At 36.3% G+C, this 7,223-nt stretch overlaps 1 pseudogene; it reads right to left on the bottom strand.

The window, feature by feature from the left end:
• Positions 1-3,944: 3,944 nt before the first annotated feature.
• Positions 3,945-4,696, bottom strand: LOC124103831 (tubulin alpha-8 chain-like; annotated as a pseudogene).
• Between the last annotated feature and the right edge of the window lie 2,527 nt (positions 4,697-7,223).

The raw sequence follows: 7,223 nt of genomic DNA, 5'->3' as shown, positions 1-7,223 counted from the left end.
ATGGAAAGCAGTATGGAGATTCCTTGGAAAACTAGGAATGGAACCATCTTTTGACCCAGATATCCCACTCCTCGGTCTGTACCCAGAGGACTTAAAAATAGCATACTATAGGGACTCAGCCACATCAATGTTTATAGCAGCACAATTCACAATTGCTAAACTGTGGAACCAACCTAAACGCCCTTCAGCAGATGAATGCACAAAGAAAATGTGGTATATATATACACAATGGAATATTATTCAGCATTAAAAGAGAATAAAATCATGGCATTTGCAGGTAAATGGATGGAGTCAGGGAATATAAGGCTAAGTGAAGTTAATTAATGCCATAAAACCAAAAGTTGAATGTTTTCTCTGATATAAGGAGGCTGATTCATAGTGGGGTTGGTAGGTGGAGCAAGGGAAGATTAGACAAACTCTAGATAGGGCAAAGGGGTAGGAGGGGAATGAAGGGGAAATGGAGTAAGAAAGACGGTGGAATGAGATGGACATCATTACCCTAAGTACATGTATGAAGAAACACAAATGATGTGAATATACTTTGTATGCAACCAGAGAGATGAAAATTTGTGCTCTATAAGTGTGATATCAACTGTAATGCATTCTGATGTCATATATAACAAATTAGAATAAAAAATACAATTTTAAAAAAATTAAAAAAAAAAAAAAGAAATTGACTTTGAGATAGTTTCCTACCTATCACTAACACCTGTCTCCTTATATATTCATTATATTCCTGTAAAGATGTTTCTGTTGCTTTTAATTTCAAAATTATTTTCTTAAGATTATGGAACTTTATAACTGGGAGGAAGAAACCTTATAGAACCACATCTCATCATTTTCAACATAGAGACAGTTGTCTCAATGATGAGGCGGTGATGGAGGTAGGCTGGAGAGCTGCTTAATTTATTTTTTTTACTTAATGATGCCACTGGCTAACACTTAAAAGCTTGAATGTCAAAACCAACCCTAACTTCTTCTTCTTTCTCCTTCTTACCTAGTATTAATTCTGAAACTGAAAAGTTTGTGACTCATTCTGTAAACTACTTTTGAAAGTCTCTAATTCAAACCCCCAACTACTGTTACCTGGGCAATCTCAATAGCATTCTGTTATGGTTTGGATATGAGGTGTTCCCAAAAGCTCCTTGGTTAATGCAGAGATATTTAGAGGTAAAATGATGGGATTCTGAGAGTTCAGACATAACAGGACTCTTTGTTTTTACGCCAACACATTTCTGCCATCTTGTGCCATACATATATGTAAAAGTAACTACGAGTCATACTGCTTGTAACTGGGCAGATATGCCCCAAATTTCCCAACTCTCATAATACCTAACAGCACTAGAATGAACGTTTTATAATACAATCTTTGAACAATGAAAAAGCCTCATTTATATTTAATATATATCATGATAGAAAATTTGTATAAGAACATTGGTGAATATATATACATACACATATATATGTGCAATATGACTTAGATTGTCATCATAAATGGTTACAACTTACAACATTTTGGTATTTTTGAAAATAAACATACAGAATACTTCAAAGAGTTGCAAAGAATTGTTATTATAATTATTATACTATTCTCTATCTATGTTACACTTTTCCTTTTTTCTGACTTTAGAAATTAGTTTCTTTTTAAATCCTAATTTTAATAATTCCAACATTTACTTAAATCTCAATTGATATTTCATAGTTTATCTCTTTTCATAAACTAGTTAATATATATCAAATGATTCCATGGAGGTTTTTTTTTGCTTCTAAATGTTGAGCTATTGCTAAAATATGGAAAGTGGTTCATTGTTATGGTTAAGAGCTTGGGCTCTGCAGGAAGACTGCCCATTTGTAAACATAGTTCTTCTCCTACTTTGCTTATGACATTAAGCAAATTTTGTAACCTATGGATGGATATCTCACTTTTCCCATATAAAATAATAATATTATCCCTAGGGTTTCTGTGAAGATGCATATATATACACACATGTAGAGATACAGAGACTCACATACATATGTACATGTACATCTGACAGCCACCACTCAGTAAGCATCAGCTATTATTATTATTCATAACTAGCTGTTCTAAAACTTTAAGTCAGATATCCCCTTGAGCTCTTTATTCTCAAGTTCTATTTGAAACTTTAAAAATATTCCCAAAGAAACTTATTTTTTTGCATGACATTTTAGTGAAATATGCTGTTTTATCAGAATAAAATAATATCAAACTATTTCAATAATAGTAGATCCCATTGGTTAACTGTTATAAGAATAAAATGATTCAATACTTGAAAGTGGTCAGTTGTTACCACCTCTAGGAGAATAGGCTCCTTACTGAAGCGTCTGCTAAGAATTTTGATTTGACCTCTTCATCATGATTCTTCTGCCACCTGGCAGCAACTTTGAATGGTTTCAAGGAGGAATCAAATGTTTGGGACAGTTAGGTGTCTGAATATTGTCTTTCTGTCTGTCAACTTTGTACTTGATATTGGAGATTATCCCTTGTACTGTAGATACATTCTACAATGGCTGCTTTGGTTGAAAGAAAAAGGAAAATATCTTTGCAAGCTCTTGCCACAGTCCGGCTGCAGCAAAATAACTGGGGGGTGATGAGCAACTTGTGTACCTTGATACAGCAGGAGTGGGAGCCATTTATTGTAGGACAACAGAGGTATTCATACATTCCACACAGCTTATCTTAATTAGCATATACTAGATACAGCAGTCAACCAATAAGGAATCACCACACTTAATGGCTCCCTGGTGTTACTTCTCAAACCACTCCCTCTGGCAAAATGCCAGGCGCCATCCAGACTTGTTTACAGACCTTAACAAGCTCTGTTTCAGTTGTTCTGTTACTATGCATCAGACTCTCTAGAGGGGTTGTTAAAATTGTTATTGCTGGGCCTTACCCCTAGAAATGCTGGTAAGTATTTCTGGGGTGAAACCAGAGGCTGTGCATTTCTCACAGATTCCGAGGTGCTGCTATACTGCTCTCTGAGATCTTCCCTTTGAGAACAACTGTTATTCTCTCATCAAAATGTCATTTTACCTTTACATCATTGTCTGCTCTTTCTCATTATTCCTCTCCTGATGAGCACATTTTTCTGCTTGAGGGACTTGGGCTTCCGTTGCGCATAGTCAACAGTAGGCACTGAACTTACCCAAGACAGGGAGGAGTTATGTGGAAGTTAGAAGAATACTTTTCTCAGACAGGCTCACAGTTCCAACTTGACCTCCTTTCTACTCGGCTGGGACATCTTCTCTTGCTAGTCATCATTGTTTTGATTGCCCTCTATTCTTAACTCACAATCTAATAGTTTCTAGCTCATTTTCTCCTATTGTTCACTGCTACTTTTTATGGGGTTTCTCTGCCTGACTTGATTATGAACTCTTTGAAAGTAAAAGAACTTGTCATGTATCTTCTGTCTCAGCACAGTTCTCAGCAAGTAGATGTTGCTCTCTCTACAAGTTCCAAATGACTGTTAAATTTCTTCTGATATATATTTTAATGATATCAACTAAGGTGCAAACAAAATTTATGGGAATTAGAATACATCGTGCTTATGGGTACCAGATTTGATAAATAAAAATATAGATCTTCAAGAAAGTTAAGTTTGAAATTTAGATAAGCAAACAAAAAAAAAATCAGTATATTTCCTATGTAGTATTTCACTTTTCTAAATGTTGTATGGGATATACTTACACTAAAAATCAGTTTGTTTTTATGAAATTCAAACTTAGTTTAACATACTGGTTTATCTGTCAACCTTCGTGGGTTTTATAATTTGATTTTCAAAACTCTCTTAACTGTTTTTTTTTAATTTAAAATGGAAATATATTTATTGATAGTTTAGAGCTAAAAAAGAAAATTAATTACAAAGAACACACATAAGACAAATCCAAGACAATGGAATATGAAATTGCAGCAGAAATGGTAATACTTTTCACCCTCTTCCTCTCTGTCAGCACTACCTGCTCCAGCCCTTTCATAATCTTTCTCTTGAGCAGTCATGTCCTTGCAGGCCTGAGCAAACTCTCTTTCCTCCATCCCTTCCCCCATGTGCCAGTGAACAATGGCACACTTGGCATACATTAGGTCAAACTTGTAATTCAGGCGAGCCCAAGCCTCAACAACAGCTGAGGTGTTGTTAAATGTGCCCACAGCGTGCTGTACTTTAGCCAGGTCTCTACCAGATATCAGTGGGAGTCTGGTAATTAATGCCAAACTCGAAGCCAGAGGGGCACCAATCCACAAACTGGATAGTATGCTTGGTTATGATGTGGCAATGGCAGGATTCACATCTTTGGGGACCACATCACCAGAGTACAACAGCCATCAAGCCATATATTTACCATGGGGAAGAACACATTTCACCATCTGGTTAGAGGATTCAAAGCAAGCATTGGTGATCTCTGCTACAGAAAGGTGTTCATGGTAGGCTCCCTCAGCAGAGATGACAGGTACATATGTGGCCAGAGGGAAATGGATGCAGGGATAGGGCACTAGGTTGATCTAGAATTTCAGGTCAACATTTAGGGCTCCATCAAGTCTGAGGGACGCAGTGATGGAAGATAGAATCTGACGAATGAGGTGGTTAAGGTTAGTGCAGGTTGGGCGCTCAATGTCAAGGTTTCTGAAAAATATGTCACAAGTGGCCTCAAGGTCTACCATGAAGGCACAATTAGAGTGCTCCAGGGTACATATCCTCCTCCCAGAAATATTGCCTCTTTTATATTTCACCATCCTTTAGCAGTATGCCTATGGAAAAGACACCTAATCTCTCTGATTTTATTTGGCATATCTGATGAATGGTGATAATGTATAAAATTGCCCAAGCAGGTAAATCATAATTTCTCCAGTAATCCTTTTTATTATTGTAAATAGTGCTTAGTGTGTCAAAATACACATGGTGACCATTGATATCTTTGTGATCGGTCATTGAGGAGTATATATATATATATATATATATATATATATAAAACTGTGTGTATATGTACATATATATATATACATATACACACATATGTATACACACACACAAACATACACACAGACACACACCCACACCACAAAGTTTATGGTAAATACACAAGGCATATTTCTGCCTTCTAGAAGCTAAACAAATTGGTAAGCTTTGGGATGTACTAAATCTAGTTTAACAAATGTTAACAATTTTATGGCTCCTGCCCCATTGGCCTCATAGTTAGAAGCCAAGTCTTTTGATAAGAAAGAGACAGTGAAAAGCTAGACCTTGGGTATTTCCTTGGATTAGGTTCTCTGTGATCAAACACCCCCCTACACACATGCACCTGCACGCGCGCACACACACACACACACACACACACACACTTTTTTTGTTTTCCTACTATGTAATCACTGTTTCTCAAATTGGTTTCTGGGGTTAATTGCCTTGCCCATATATTTGAGCTAGCTGCTCTCATTGGCAAAGAATGAGGAATCTAACCATAAGGTGGTTGTTGAGACTTTTGATTTCTCTAAATCTAATATTATTCAAGAAATGTTTTGATGCAAAAAAATTAGTTAAAAGATATCTTCTAGTCATGCTTCATGAAATTGGAATTTAGAAATCAAATGCCTGAGAGTAAACTAGGAATACTGACATAATTAATACTGAGGCACCAGAGGCAACTTTTCTGTCCATCACTGTTTTCCCAAGGCAGTTTCTGTTCCAGAAAATATGGACAATTGTCAGGTTAAAGCATAAGAAGATAATAAAATACAGAAAGGTCAACTGCTTCAGCCAGTTACATATGTCTCAATGCCTAAATTATGACCTAGGTTTCTTTCAGTTTCTGAACAACACATATGTGTCTACTAATACTAATTCTGGAGTATTTGACCTTCTTTAAAGCATGAGTAATAATGATTTGGACTTTACTTACATTGAGAAGAGACCTCTGAATATTTAAGGGTCTGAAAAGTATCCTAGGTTCAAACTGTGATGGCTTAGTGAATAATAAGCTAGGGATTCCTACCATTTGATGTTATTTCTCAGCCTACAGAGTATTTGGTCTGGTTTCTTAGGGACTGAAGTTTCTTCATTTTAGTTTCAGTCATGTCTTTATTCACGGGGAGAGCTGAACATTATTTTCTCTCTCTTTTTGTTCATAAAGTCATATGTCCTTCTCAGTCAGACTGTAATTGTCATTTCCCTTTCAAGTTTCCATTGCAAATTCTTTCGAAGTATGCTCAGTTGTTTATCGTGAAATTATTGTTTTCTTTCAAAATGTGTTTTCTTTTTTCTCTCACTGAATTTTTAAGTCTTCTTACGCTTTGAATTCCATCAAGCCAAGTACTAGGTGTGTTCCATGCCCTCTTAATTAAGACCTTGTTACATGAAAGCACCTATCCCATAGTTGTTTTTTGTAACATATGTATTTGTGTACTGCAAAAACTTGGCTAGACACTATTTAATTATTTTCTTTTTCTTTTTTTTTTATTTATACATGACAGCAGCTGAATGCATTACAATTCTTATTATACATATAGAGCACAATTTTTCACATCTCTGGTTGTATACAAAGTATACTCACACCAATTTGTGTCTTCATACATGTACTTTGGATAATAATGATCATCATATTCCACCATCATTTCTAACGCCATGTGCCCTCCCTTGCCCTCCCACCCCTCTGCCCTATCTAGAGTTCGCCTATTCCTCCCATGCTCCCCTTCCCTACCCCGCTATGAATCAGCTCGAATCATGGTGTAAGAGACAAAACCAAAAACAAAACCTCTTACAGGGGGTGGATAACACAATCTGGTGCTCCCAGCTATTCTAGAAGCCAAGGCAGGAAGATTGCAAGTTCAAGGCTAAAAAGGGAAACTTAGTGAGACCCTGTCTCAAAAGAAAATAAAAAGGGCTGGAAGTATAGCTCAATGGTAAGGGGCCCCTAGGTAAACTTATTACCCCTCATCAATTAAGGAATTAAGGCAGCATGTGATAAAACGAATGTTGGTGTTCTTTTAATAGAAATCGTAAAATAATACCTAGCTCCCCTCTTCTTGTAAATAAACCTTCATTTATCCCAGTAGCAATATAAGTCTTTCAAATGTGTACAGAACTAACTTCTTCTGATCCTTCTTAGTGGTGAGATATAGTGAGATGTGGGGTTTTTATCCCAAGGATCTGAAGAATGAGACCCATGGATAATGGAGGGTAAGAGGAAAGTAACAGAATTTATTTTTGAAACAGAGA

The sequence above is a fragment of the Marmota monax genome, unplaced genomic scaffold (genome assembly GCF_021218885.2).
Source record: "Marmota monax isolate L192 unplaced genomic scaffold, Marmota_monax_Labrador192_F-V1.1 WCK01_AAM20220418_F8-fsc02678, whole genome shotgun sequence".
NCBI classification, from domain to species: Eukaryota; Metazoa; Chordata; class Mammalia; order Rodentia; family Sciuridae; genus Marmota; species Marmota monax.
The sequence above is the reverse complement of the archived record's forward strand: the minus strand, read 5'-3'. Positions and strand labels throughout refer to the sequence as shown.